The sequence below is a fragment of the Hibiscus syriacus genome, unplaced genomic scaffold, assembly GCF_006381635.1.
Source record: "Hibiscus syriacus cultivar Baekdansim isolate YM2019G1 unplaced genomic scaffold, ASM638163v2 tig00111208_pilon, whole genome shotgun sequence".
Lineage (NCBI taxonomy): Eukaryota > Viridiplantae > Streptophyta > Magnoliopsida > Malvales > Malvaceae > Hibiscus > Hibiscus syriacus.
The window spans coordinates 444,808-457,455 of record NW_024063020.1 but is presented as its reverse complement, the minus strand read 5'-3'; positions in this window follow the sequence as shown (position 1 = coordinate 457,455).

Here is a 12,648-nt window from a genome sequence, read left to right as displayed (position 1 = left end):
TCAATTCGGTTAATTTCGAGAGGTGAATATCCCTATTTGTTATCCAACTATATCATTTTTTAATTTAATTTAATTTTTTTAAAAATATGAATGATTAGAAATGATTTTACATACGTGACATGATTTTTGAGAAGATGCACCATACATGAAGGATTAAAGGAAAATGAAAAGTTAGAAATGGGAAAAAATGAATTTTGTTTGAAAAGAAAGAAAAACATATTATATGTGTTATAGATCGGAGTGAGTATGAGCAAAAATCAGATTAGACGATAACATTAACTTGTGAGTATGATATTTATCTTCATCACTTAATGATTATATTTTTAATTATAATTTTTTAAAATACATTTATTAAGCGATTGAAGATAAAATACGACGACTTAACCCGACTTGTACTTGTGTTCAGAGATTAATCAAGGGGACTAACATGATTGCTATTCCTTGAAATTTCAAATTCACATATAACTTAATCATTTAATAGAAAATCATTTAAATTATCAATTAAATATTATTTGATGATGAAATGTAAAAAAATATTAAAAAAAAGTGTCAATCTATTTTTTTAAAAATTATTTAACTTATTAACATAAAATAGTTAATTTATTAATAATAAAAGTTGAATGATTTAATTTAATTCAATAAAAATATTTCTAATCTACATAAAAAAATAAAATAAAATAAAATTCAATAGTCTAAAATGTAATAAGAAAGAAAAAACCATTGAACACATGGACAAAGGTGAGGGAATTATGGGAAGTGTTTCCACTCAAACAAAATTATCCTTAATAAAAATGCAATTTGGTCATAAATATCAATCTATTTATCATTTATACTTTGATATTTTGGCATCAAATACATAGAAGAAAACGGAACAACATCTTTCAAAGAGACATTAACAAGATGGGAATTATGGGATGATTGGAAGCAATCCTTCCTTTTTGAAAATTTTAAATTTTTATATATTTTATATGTTTTCTTTATATTTTTATTAATAATTTGTTTTTATCGTTAAAATTTTATAAATTCACTCCCTAACATAAAATCTTGTGTACATCCTTATATGCGTTCATCTCCCCTCTATATGAAATGTTAGATATTTTAAATGATGATGTAAATAACGTATTTTGTCTCTGTACTTTTTATTTCATTTTTTTCCTCTTTTAACAAAAAAACACAACTTATGAACTTTGATTCATTATAATTTCGATTACAATATTCAACTTCCAAGTATATCATACGTGTTTGAATCGAGTTCGAGTTTGATCTGGCTTCTTTAGTGTTATTGTACTTGAATAATTTACATATTGGATGATCAATTGTAGGTGTCCACCCACAATTATTTTGCCTTTTAATTGAGTGTTTCTTTTTTGATGGAGATAATGGACGAAGGCATGACCCCTCCATGTGGGTTTATAGTACTTGGGTAAATCATATGTAATTTGTTTAATGCACGCATATCCTTTCGTATGTGTGTTTTTTTTGTTCATTTTTAAATCTAAAACACATGGTGCATGTTAATGTCATGCCCTTATAAAAAGAAACATAGTCTAATTAGATAAAGGGGACACAAAATAAGACTTTAAACTTTATATTTGAAATAATTTTATGGGTAAACTACACCAGGTACCACTGAACTTTAGGTCATGTATCGTTTATATCACTAAACTTTTAATTTTGTCAATTATAACATTGAACCTTAGTTTTCATTTCAATTATACTACTAGGTCATTAAATCGTTAACAGTCAGATTGAAACGATTTTGTTTTGGTATGGTGTCTATGTTGATAGTCGTCAATCACGTCGACAGTCGTTAGCCACATTATCGTATCGTTAACGATTTAATAGTTTAGTGGTATAATTGAAATAAAAATCAAAGTTAAGTGCTATAAGTGGCAAAATTGAAAGTTCAATGGTATAAATGATACAATGCCTAAAGTTCAGTGGTATATGATGTAATTTACCCTAATTTTATTTATTTAACGTAGTTAAACGGTCTTTATTTTTAAAGAGAAATTAAGTTGAATTTTATAAGAATTCATTAAATGATTTTAGTAGTAAAAAACAATATTGTAAAGGATCGATATTCAAATAGGTGCGCTTGTAAGATATTTATTCGTTGTCAATAAGTTAAAATCCACTTATATTATATAATTTTTGTTTTGTTTTATATAGATTTAAAATCGTTAGATGAATGAAAAATATTACTTATACTATATATATATATATATATATATATATATATATATATATATACGAAAACCAAGTTGCTAAAGAAAAGGAAGAAATTGAATGCAACCCCATGTGGTCTCTCACGTTTAATCTTTCATAGCTATGCAGATAGTTTTTTTACACTGTAACCACATGCATGCTTCCTTCTTTAATTCTTTCTTTTTTTATTTTATCAGAAAACATTTCAACCAGATTACAGTTAATACGGTAATTTGTCAAATACAAACGCCGATTAAAGGAAAAATATTTTTAACCTACAAATAATTTTAATATATTAGTGACTTTCATTGGGAAATTTAGGGTTTTGGTTAATAGGTTGGGTTGGGAAATTGTTTCGTACGACAACTTAATTTAGGGCTAATAAAGAGTAAGAAATGGACATAACCGAAAATGTTATAAAAATCATGACATTTTAGGTTGAGTACAACCTAAAATATTAATTTTTTAACATTTTCGGTTGAGCACAACCTAAAATATTAACTTTTTAGCATGTTCGATTGAACCAAAAATGTTATAAAGAAGGTTTTCCACATAAAAATGTTAAGAAAAAGTTAACATTTTTTGTCGCGTCCTACCCAAAATATTATATTTTTATAACATTTTCGGTCGCGCTTCACTTTAGCCTTAAATTAGGTTGTCTTTCTTTTGACTCTCCCGTTGGGCCGAGATTTGACGGTGCTGGTAGTGGGTTAGTTTCACGATTTTGGTGCTGCCAGCAAAAGACTCAATACAATATTTTGTTATTAAGGAATGTAAATGTACAAAATTATTGTAGGAATTTAAGAATGTAAAATTTAAAATTTTAAAACTGTACGAAATTAGATCATTAATAGAAAATATTAAAAAATACCTACATTATAGAATATTTGAATTTTTAAAAAATTTTGACTACAATCCAACACTCCTTCAATCCATCCGTACTCATTTGAGGCTAATGGCGGTTTAGGTGTTGGTCAAGGCTATGGTTTGATGCTAGGTCACCCTAGTTTAAAATCGAGATTTTGAGTTTGGATTAAATTGAAATTAGTGTTTACAGATAAAATTTTATGTTAAAGGAAAGATGATCTCATAAATAAATTATAATTGATTCGAATAGAAAAGAAAAAAAATAAGGACAATAAGAAATTGTTTACTCGTCGTTAGTCATTAAATAATCAATAGTCTTCTCCGAAAGGCCCTATCAATCTGAACATTTTGGATCACCCATGTCGTACAAGTGTATCCCCAAACCTCGATTAGGATAGATTTACAATGATATGAAACCCTACAAATTCACATGAGGTAAAGTCTAAATTTGCACATTCTATAATGCTTAAGTTGGTTCATGTATATGTACATATCCACACTTATTATCCCATCATTGCGAGATATAAGTTTTCTATTTTTCTTAACATAATTCACAAGTAGCTTAATTTGAGAATTAATTTTTTATTCATCACTCAATCGTTTTAAATATATGATATACCATTTGTAAAGATCTCATAAAGTAGAATATAAAACCATAAATTTTTTTATTTCACCTTTACCCATGAAGAATATGTCTCAATATTTCCAAAAATCCATTTTCCATGTTTCCAAAAATGTCTTGTAACACCCTCAGACTGATACGACTAACTCGATCTGGTCCCAGATGATACATTAGGGCCACCAGAGCTTCCCACAATAAAAATTCGAGAAAAATAAATTTTTTGTTAAACCATTTAAAAACCGTGAAACAATTTATAAATAAAAACACAAGTCCAGAAAATCATACATATATTAAGAACATAATTCAATCATACATCGTATCATACAAGTTTCAGACTTAGTATAAAAATAAATAAGACCTACATGCCCCATAATTACTGTTGTACCGTACTTTGCAAGCAAATCTAAAAGAACTCCCTTTATTGATGTTGATACTGCACAAGATCAATTATTTTAACATGCAATGATAAGTAACAAAGTGAGCTTTGAGAAGCTTAGTAATACAAAACTTCCAAATGATGCTAAAGGACAACATATATATGATAAGACATGAAACTTACAGTTCAGAAGGAATATTTCAGATAGAGACAATTACAGAAGATTTAGTTGAGGAGTCTAGTGTGTTCTAATAAAATCAGAAAATAAGTTTACATATTTTGAAAATCACAATAATACCCTCCACCCGAACAACGATATGCAGTTCCCCAGAATTTCATTCGTAAGGACTTAGCCTTGGTCCATTGGACCTAAAAGCTAACATAAGGGAGCACTTTAGGTCCATAAGGACTTACTGTTGAAAACATTTTGATGTTTCGATATAACAAATTAAATGTTATTGAATTTTAAGATTTTATAATCATTTTTAAAGTATATTAAAAAATATTACTCCAAGTTTTGCAAAGGTCAATTTCAATCCTTACTAAAGTGTAAAATTGTGTTTTAAACTTAAAATATTTTTGAAACAATTTTTACAAAGTATTTCGAACCTTAATCAAGCCAAAAATTAACTTTTAAATGGATGTACCGATACACTATTGAATGCATCGATACACTCCTAATTTTATTGAAACATCGAATGCATTTTGTGTACCGATACACAACTGATACATCGATGCACTCCTGGCTTTATTAAAACATCGAATGCAATTAGTGTACCGATACACTAGGTCTTATACGAAATATTTGAATTTTACACACAGTGTACCGATGCACCCTTGAGAGTGTACCGATGCACCTACGCTCCCAACTGATTTTTAAATGATAATTACACCATAACGACTCTATTGACTTCACCAATAATCCCCAACATTCAGAAGTGATCAAAGGTGTATTTAAATAAGCTTAGGAGCTATTGATCAACAACAATTAAGAATAGAAGCTAGAGAATCAAAGAGAAAGCCTTGAACTTATCGTTGAGCATTTATAAGCCTATTTTCATTCAATATTCATTTTTCTTTCAAGAACACTATTTGTGCTCAATTGTATTCATTCTTGAGTGTTCTTTCTTTGTTCTAGAATTGTTCAAACATCTTGCCTTGTGAGGTTTTTCTATAAGTTTGCAAAATTAGTGTATTTCTCTTTGGGAGAGAGTGTTCTCAAGAATTTGGGGTATAATTCTTGAGGGAGTTGTAAGGTTACTCTTTAAGGACTTGTAAGGTTACTCTTTGTCCTCAAAAGAAAGACAAATTAGTGAATTTGTGGAAAATCCTTAGTGTGGATAGCTAAGGTTATGGACGTAGACTTTGGTTGAGAAAGTTAAACCACTCTAAATCGTTGTGCAAATATTTTCTATTTTCTGCAAAAGTTTCCACCAAAATTTTTATTGCTAATTCACCCCTCTTGGCTATTTCGTCGATTGATTAACTCAACACTTACCCTAGTCAAAACGTAGGAGCCACGTGAGGGGAATGCCCCTAGCTCCATAAGGACTTACCCATGCACAAAGCAAATGAGCCAACCCAAGGGAATGCCTTAGGATCCATAAAGTCTTACCACTAGGCCCATTGAGCCTAGAAGCCCACCTAAGGCCCCCAATATAAAACAAGTTAAACAGTAAACAATAATATCAGAATTATGAGCCAGATGTATCATGCATCAGAAACTAGAGATCAAAAATCATGTTTCCATTTCAAATAACAAAGTCAGAGAGGATATCCATGTGCATAGGGAACACACTAGAGGATCCAATTATTTTTTTGGAGGAGTTTGGAAGTTACCAGAAAGGGAAAACATGAAACTTCTGTAAATTAATCGGATTTCAGAAATAAGATCTCTATTAAAAGAGTCGATAACTAAGTGATTTAATTGGACATTTAGAAATTATTGCTTCAACGTTTGTGATTCGAACACACTAGGAAGGTATTTAAGAACTTTTACATAAGAATTTACTAAGATTCGGATATAACCAGAGTGATTCCATTATTTAGGTCATCAGGGTAATTTTAGTTATTTTTGTTATCGAGAGAAAACTTGGTAATTTGGTCTCATGAGGACAAAATAATAATTTGCAACATTCTGAATTTCTAATGATTTATCAGGATTTTAAGTCTCATCGAATAAATCAAACTTCAATAATGTTATATTTACAGATTACTAACTATTTCATTATATACCTAAACAGTTCACAACCACAACCACAACCATCATTGCACTTACCTCAAGGAGACAAATATGTATTTAAGTTGTATTCCTTTCTAATATTGTAATTATGGTTAACATACTTAGGTTGTACTCCAAAACCTTTATAAGTGTTATGATATTTAAAGCTTCAACATTATTTTCAGAACTTATCCACATGGGTTCCCTTATTCCAAGTCATGAGGATATTTAGGTCATTTTAGTACTCGAGGTTATTTTAGTCATTTTAGTGTTTAAGGGTATTTTAGCCATTTTAGGGTTCAAGGGCATCTTGTTTATTTCAATAGTTGAGGTTAATTTAGTCATTTTAAACACTTCAATAACGTGTCTACATTCAATAATTTAGTCTTCAAATGATCATTCAAAAATTAGGAGATTAATGTATTTTAAAATCCTAAGAGTGGAAATTATTTGTGTGGTTTTTCGAGCAGATCAAGAATTTAACTAGTGAATCAAATGTTCTAATGGATCAAATCTAAATTCCCAAGTCATTACCACTATCATGACCATTCCTAGTCCTTTTTACACTTTAAGGGTATTTTCATCATTTCTCATTTAAGGAATTTATGTATTAAATCTTTAAACAGAAACATTTGGAAGTGAACGACTCAAGATTAGCTGTTTATTAAACAAACACTAAGGTTAAATTTTTTTTTACCAATCTTCTAAATTTTTTTATATCAGCCGTTTGAGTCTTAATTAGTTTAACACAATTTTTACCATATTCGATATGAGTTTAAGAATAATCATTGGGATTTTCATGATCAATCATTTCCATCATGAATCAACTAATTGCTAACATGTACCATAAAGCATGTAAAAGGTAATAAAGTATTATCTCTATTTTTGAGCTATATTGATCAATCGTTTAAACTCTATTTGATCGCCCTCAGATTTGCATTCGACGTCCCAAGATATCTTGGATACATGGTAACAAAAATTACATTAGAAATATAGCTTAAACGTGAAATCTAATCGAATCGAAGGATAAATTACTGAAAAATAGCTTACTAGGTTTGAATTTAACGAAACAGACTTCGGATTCGGACTCAAGACATTGAAAAACTTAGAGTATGACTTTTCAAAAAAAATGACTTTTTGGTCAAAGTCAACTGTCAATGCTGGTCAAAGTCAACTATCAATGTTGGTCAAAGTCAACTTTAGACAGTTCAACGTTCAACAGTTCAGTTAAAGTAAATAGGTTAAATCAGTTTAGATTGACTCAGTTCGATTCGAGTTTACTCGTATTGGTTTTCTAGAAGACTTTGTAACACCCCAAAATTTATGTTAGTAGTTTTGGGTATAATGTCAGGCTCATACATGCTTTGGTAAGCCTAGTTTAAACAATTGGGTTATATGTGAGTTGGTTGGGCTTAGGGAGATGCCCATAAGTTGATAAAAAGGGTTTTTTAAATGGGAGCCAAAAGAGGAATGAGTAGACTAGTAATTAACCCCTAGAGTTTTGAAAGGCTGAATTTCACTTAATGTTGGTGATGTCAACGAATAGTAAAAGCTGAAAACTCTCCCTCCCATTTTCCTCGTCATTTATCTTATTCTTCCTCTCATTTTTCTCCATTCTTTTTCTCTTGTGAATATCAAATGTGGAAACTTGGTTGTCTAGCAAAGCTAGTCCTGGTTTAGAAAGGTAAGAACATTAGTCTCCACCTCTAGAGCTCCGTTTTAAACCCACCATCTCAAGATTTGGCCATGGTGACCATGGTGGGGGTTGTAAAGAGGTTTGGGATTTTAGGATCTTAGGGTGTTCCTAATCCGTTCTTAAGAGTTATGAATCATGTTTCTACTCTCTTTAAGCCTTTGAGTAAGTTGGTAATCCATTTTATTGATTTTGGTTAGTGAGAGAAGTTGGAGAGAGCTCCAAGAGCAAGAATAATGAGAAGTTGGTACTTGGGTGATCTTAGGAGCCCTTTTCCATCAACTGGTGTCAAGTTAACACATAAAAAACTCACCTATATCGTATGTAGATCATTAGGTTGTATTATGTTTCCTTGTTGTGTTTATGGGTGCAAATACGAGTCTTTGTGATTTTTGAGGAAAATGTATTATTTAACGTTCTTTCTGGTTTGTAATGACTTATAATGATGTTATAAACTCCCATAAAACTTAAAAAGTGTTCAAGAGCCTTAGAGGAGCTTGTGAGGGGTGTTTGTGAACCATTTTCGTGCATAAAATGGGCATTTTTGGGTAGGGGTACCGGTACTGGATAAACATCACTAATGTTGTTCTTCGTATAGCCCTAAAGGAAGAATTTTTATGCTAGTAGTATCGATACTCATTCATTCAGTATTGGTACTTCAGGGTGAGTATCAATACTGACAGAGGAATATTGATACTATGCACACTTTGTAAATTCCAGTAACTAATTTTGGTATAGGTACTCAAGGGAATATCAAAAGAAGAGGTAGAATATTGATACTCTCAATAAGAATATTGATACTAGGAATAATTTTGAAACATCGAAGCCAATTTCTGTATTGATACTTGGGGTAGTATCGATACCCCAAACCTAGAGTATCGTTACTCTCACTAAGGGTATCGACACTAAGTAATTTTTCAAACATCGTAGCTGATTTTGGTATCGATACTCGGGGCAGCATCAATAAGTCAAGGCATGCAATACCCCAAATTTTGGATAGTGGCTAAAATAAAAGTTTTGAAAATTTGGTGGCTAAAGTATAAACTTTGAAAAGTTATGGGAATAAATATATAATTTTGAAAAGTTATATATTTTAGCTCGTAAATGAATAGTTTTGCCTAAAATAAGAATTTTCGTGTTAATCAGATTTTTGGTACGAGGTTTGAGTTAAAAGCTATAAGACGTTAAAGTTCGGTATAGAAATCGGATGATCGGATCAAACCAAATTTTACAAGAATTTGAATGATGTTAGATAATGGTTGTAAATATCATTTCTATATTTTAGATCAGATAAATTTAGCTTAGATTAGTGTAATTTTTTAGATTTGGCCGAATAGTGGAATTTTAGTGACGAAAATGAATTTTTTGAAAATTGCATGGCCAAAATAGAAAGTCAAAGCCAAGTTGATTCATCTTTGACTAAGGAATATTTTAATGGAAGATAATACAATGTCATTTGGTAATTATCAAGGTTCATTAATGGAAATTTTGGGATTTCTCATTAATTAAATTTAAAATTCAATTATATTATTAAGACAAATGTTAAGGCTAATTAACACTAGAATAATCAAGACAATTAACATATTTTCAGTTATTCTCTCTTTTGGCCAAAACCACCATTGTTGCTAAGGTAAGAATTATATTTTGAGTTTTAAATCTACATGATTAATTTTTGGATCAAGCTATTAGATAGATAATTAACCTACATGAAATTCTCTATCATTTAGTATAAATATTACACAGTGAAGATGCTTATGTGTTGAGATTGAAAATTTGGGTTTATGTAGGGTTTTGTGATTTTGAAGAATTGATTAAGGATTTTTATACTTTTGAGGTTGGAGATTAATTCCAAGGCAGGTATGATAATTAAAATTATTTGTACATGCTTATATAGTGTTCGACAATTTCTAGCGTTTATTGAGATTGATTTATTTTGGTTCAAATTGATATTATGAAGGTTAGAATAGCATGAATTTGTTGTGAAGAAGTTGAATTCATGCTTGAAATTGAATGGAAATCAAACTTTATATACTAAGAGTATTCGACCATAGAAGGGAAAATAGGGGAAATCTTTTGTAAAATTTCCTATGGTCTAGAATTAGTAGTTAAAGTGTTCTATATGTTTTGGAGATTAATTTGGATCAATTTGGAGAAGTAGAAGGGCTAATTTACAAGTATTGAAAATTGTGGGATATTATTGCATAAATGTGATAGTTAAAGTACTCAAGGGTGAATTTTAATATTTGAAATGACGGAAATATAAGTTAAAAAAATTATTGGAACCAAGTTGCAAATTTGGTAAACTTTCGGGTGGAATTCGAAAAGTCTTTGGAAATTGGGGATTTGACTGCAAGTTATTAAATGTGAAAGTATCATTTGAGTAAAAATATTACTATGCTGGAAATTTTATAAATATGCTTATTTTAGACTTTGATTACAAGTTGGGAGCAATTTGCAAGTTTATTAAAGTAAGTGATTGAAATTGAAAAGACTAAGAAAGTTTAGGATGAAATAGTAAGTTTTTGAATGCGAAAGTACTGATTTGAGAATTTTGTCAAGGTGCTGGATTTTTTTCAGTATTTAATGTGTAATGATCATAATAATGAAGGGTTATTATGAATTTAATGGAAAAGTTAAGGTGAATTATAGAAAGAATTCATAATTAATGGCTTGATTATGAGATTAATAAAAGTTGAAGGATGAATGATGAAAATACGATTTATCTTGATATCAATTTTATTTTTATAGACTTTAATTTTATTAAATTTAGATTATGTTAGTTCGATACTAACATATAGTTGAATATATTATGTTATTATATGACGTTGTCAGATCATGGTAAACTTAGCGATCCGAGCGATCCGAAAGGAAAGCAAAAAGTACACGAGTAAAGAATTAGTATATTAAGGTTCAATAGTGAGACTAAGGTGAGTACATTTTATTTATTTAATTATTATGACCGATGACTACTTGCGATACATCAACCTCATTTTATTTTCAAGTATGATTTATAACTTTTAATTATGGATAATTTCTATAATTTTGTAATAAGTTTTATGAGTGATTTAGGGTATGAACTGCCCAAATATGATTTTTATGATGATGAATTTTGTAAGGTTTATGATTTTCAAACATTGATTAATTAGTGATTCAATTATGATATATAAGCTCATTGTATGTTGCATTGAGAGTCGTAGATACATTTGTCATGACATTAAGTTGAGTACTTTCCAGTTAAGTTATAGTACATTCATGTACATTATGATCTGCATCGTTGGTGCTCATGTTATTATTGCACTTGGAGTGCATTATATGTTTCAGTTAAGATTGGCACTTTGATGTGCTCAGTGTGCACCTTATGTCCTACTCACGTACCTTGTGTTCTCATAAATATGCATTGGGCTATGAAAATGAATATGAAAGTTATGAATGATGTCAAGTTAATAGAAAGCATGATATGGTTATTTTATATGATATTATTTATCAGGGTCTTTATGAAATCATGAATTAAGATGAATTTCAAGTTACGATGAAGAAATTGGCTTGAATAAATCAGTTTGCAAGTTTAATGTTTTATTTAAATTATTTTATTTATATTTATGATATTTTCATGTTTTATCTCACCTTAGCTTATTACTGCCTAACTAATTTATACTTAGCGCGTGATGATTTTCATGCATAGGTTCTGATAGACATAAGGACGAGTAGTGAGGAGCCTCTCAAGCATCTTTTTGGAAGTTATATCTATCATTAATATCAGTAAGACATCTACGATGTTACTTTTAACTTTTAGTGACATGTATAATATGTTATTAGTTTTATTTATCATATTTGCTTTTAAATGGTATGTAATAGTAAACTAGGATTGTTTTATTTTGTCTAGACTAGTGTTATCAGTATTATGCATGGGTAGAATAGTTAGCAGAATTCAGGCAGTTCTAAATGATTTACGAAAAATACACTAAACTGTCTAATCTTTGCTTGAAAAATGGATTTGTTTTCTAGGACAAACCATTAATTAATAATTATATGCTTTTAAGGAAATATATTTAAAGTTTAAAATATGAGTATTTTAAAACGAAACAAAATTTTAAGCATTTATGCTCAGTGAACGTTTGTCAAGTTGATGTGACATGTATGGCTTGTATTTCGAGACGTATACGGGTTATGGGTATTACAAGGCCAATATTGATACTATCATGCCCAGTATTGGTACCCTCATATTGGTTTGGGTAGAAAACTCAACTTGTCTCAAGTATTTGGAAAGGTGGTTAAAGAGGCACCAAGACTTCTTTAATAAGACTACAAGTGAGAACATTAATAATAATCGTTACAACGACAACGATGAATTAAAGTGGCATAAGACTAGCATTTGATTGACACTCGGGAAATGACACAGACACTAGAGCCACTTGAGTGTATGCATGTTCGATTTATGATTGAGAGTTGAGATTTTCGGATTTTCTCCTATCAGTGCCAAGGCACTTTAATATCAGTGTAATCGCACTTCCGTACCAATACCGAGGAAATTTAGTATTAGTGCTAAGGCACTTCTGTTATACAATAACAAGGCCATGTTACGCGTATGTACTCATACTTTATGTTTAAGCCTAATACTTTGCTATGAACTATGCTCGATGCATTGCGTTGCAGTATGAGCT